The sequence below is a fragment of the Asparagus officinalis genome, chromosome 8 (assembly GCF_001876935.1).
Source record: "Asparagus officinalis chromosome 8, Aspof.V1, whole genome shotgun sequence".
Classification (NCBI taxonomy): domain Eukaryota; kingdom Viridiplantae; phylum Streptophyta; class Magnoliopsida; order Asparagales; family Asparagaceae; genus Asparagus; species Asparagus officinalis.
The window spans coordinates 33,654,596-33,657,579 of NC_033801.1; positions in this window are offsets into that span (position 1 = coordinate 33,654,596).

Here is a 2,984-nt window from a genome sequence, read left to right on the forward strand (position 1 = left end):
CTGCCAAACGTAACTTCCATCCGCTGCCAAACGCAGCTTCCAAGCCGCCAAACGCAGCTTCCAACAAGATACCAACGCAGCTCCCAGCCGCTGCGTCCGAGCTTTCAGACACTGCGTTCAAGCTTCCAAACACTGCGTTTGAATGCAGAATTCATACCAGAATGCGGATTTTGTGTTTGACTCGTTCAAACATGAGCTGAACGGTTTCAAAACTATTTCCCACGATCTGAGGGGATCACAACTCCACTCAGGAGTGATTTAAGGGGTGGTTACATCCCATTAGCCCCACTTAGGAGCGAATTAAGGAGGTGGTTACACCCCTTAATCCCCTATAAATAACTGAAAATCAATTTAGTTCAGGGGTTCGGTCGGTTGGAACTTCTTGGCAGCAACAGAAGAGATCCTTGGGCAGGCTTTTGAGGAGATCGACGTCATCCCTCAGCAACATTCGGCAACAGGAGCTTTCTTCATCCTTGGCTTATAGATCGATTTTGGTTAAATCAACTCTTTCATAGAGTTTCAAACTCGTTCAGAGTTCTCCACAACGTCAAATCGTTAGGAGAAGACCACGTTTCAGTGAATCAATATATTCAAATTGTTAACGGAGAGCAAACTCGACGCAAGCATTCGAAGGAAGCACTCCATCGCCACTGTGAAGAACCTAGAATTAAACAAAGGGGAAAATCTAGATCATTCTCTTCTCTTTTGTAATCAGGAAATCCAATTGTAATCGAGAGTTGAGAGATTTGTAAACATTCTTTTTTCTAAGCAGTTAGAGAGAATAAATCAAACGCAATTCTTTCATTATTTTCTTATTACAAAATTTTCCACAAACAGCTGAGCCTTCGGTCGCTAGCTCCATCATGCACATGAAAAATACTAAAGAAGTTAGAGTTAGAATCTCAGGTGGAACCACCAACGATCAAGTTAGCGAAAATCTTGAGTGGAGAAGATGAATAGTGAGAGAGTTTTTTAGGGCATGATTTTTTCTTACTCTAAGTAGTAGACATCACTTTCCTTCTATAACATATCCCAAGGGGTAAATGGGTAACTTGAGCCGAGTCCAAATAGGCTGTTGTGTTAGTATCTGCTTTACAGGTGTCGATTGCTGAGGGGATGAGTCACCCATGTGTTTAATGCGATGGTGATTGAGTGGCGTGTTGTTGACGTGGTCCAATGTGTCATAAAGACTTTTGAGGTAGAAGTAATGATGGCACTAATCATGTAGTTAATGTGATCGCAATCAACTTTTGGCTGGGGACTCGAGGATGCTATCTTCCGACTCATCTCATCAGAGGTCGACAAGTACCATATTTCTAGTCGGCTTTGCAAGCTATCAATTCAGATAGGTTGAGTGGGGATATGTCTCGAATTTGCAAGCAGGTCGAAAAATATCGACTCTCTAGTCGGCCTCGCAAGTTGTCGGCCCGACTGGGGTCTCATTTGGAGAAGTTTCGTTGGTGCTGTTCAAGTTGTCTTGCCTAGTGGGTTTGAATAGTCAGGGGACACATGTCGATTCTCGAGAGATGATTAAGACTTAGGTTCTTTGCATGATATAACACTGGACCCTTTCATTCGAACTCGGCTGGCTGAGTCCTAATGAAATTCAGATAGCTAACGGTCGACATCTCTGAGGTGCATTTATTAGCAATATGATGGGTTGATGTTGGTGTGGCATGCTAACGTTATTGCAGAGCGTACGCCGGCATCGCCTTGTTTCTTAAGCGAAGATGGCATGTTAACCGACAGGTAGCGCTTTAGTTCTTGAGTGGGGTGTTCAGTTTCCGAGGCCAATCTCGACCGTTTGCTAATAATTGAGTCAACCATCCTGGTCTCACCACATGTTCGGTCCAAGCCTTTATATCAACTCTGCCGAAGGGTCTTATTACAAATCTTCTAAATATTCGAGACTTAGAACTCTAGAATTCTGTATTGAGTTATCTCCGACCATCTTTTGATGTCTTATTTTGCTCCTACCTCAAGACACAACGAGATGAGAATTAGTCTGTTAAGGGGATTCTGCTTAAAGCTTTGCGCAATAGAGCTCGAGGTCTACTATGACTGGTATGGCATTCCCTGCATGTTTACCTTGTCGACGCTGGAGAGATCTTAGGCGGTGTATTGACCACAATATGGTTCTTGCTCCAGTGTATCTCCATCACCTAGAGTATTAACTCCATCTCCCATTCCATCCTTTTCTCTCTTGTGTCTTTGAAGCTCTGGGAGTCTCGCCCACTTAAATCAAGCCAGACTCCATTGCCACATTGGTGGGGTTCGTGGTGATCTGTCAACAGGTTGGTGTCAACCCAACTCTTTGTATGATCAGCCACCTTATCGATGTCAAAACTGGAAGGAAGGAAGGGAATTTCTATTTCCAGAACCTTGGCAGCATCAAAGTTATCTCGAATGCTCCTGAGTTGAATAAAGACTGGACGAAGAAGTTCTTCTAGGTTTTTGGAGCCGACCCTGTCTTGTCTTGTTCATCTTGGCCCGAGATCAATAAGGACATTCTAACGCTAGGTTTCCTTACTACCAAAGATAGGGAGGGGCTCGAGAAGTTTCGAGCCCATACTGGGTCTCAAAAGATCAAGAACCTATTTGATCATGTGGTTCTGAGGGTGGTCGGCATCTCTAGAGACTTGCTGACCTATGATGATACTATTTGGTAGTTGTCTAGGTCGAGTGCCCCAGCCACTAAAGGAGTTGGCGAATGCTGTTAAAATAGCGGCCTAATTTGGTCGGGTCAGGTGGCACTGTCGCTCAAGCAGAAAGGTCAAAGAAGAGAAATCGGCTACAATGGGCAAGTGGATGAGGTACTTCTAGGAATACTGAGCCGACTCATGTTAGGGAGGAGGACACGACCGGGAAGATCACACTCCTCTTTGATCAAGAAGCCGAGGAAGGCAAAAACCTTGTCACTCCTCTCCTTACTATCACTTATGGGAATCAGATCGACATTATTGTTTTGGATGAGGAGTCCCCCA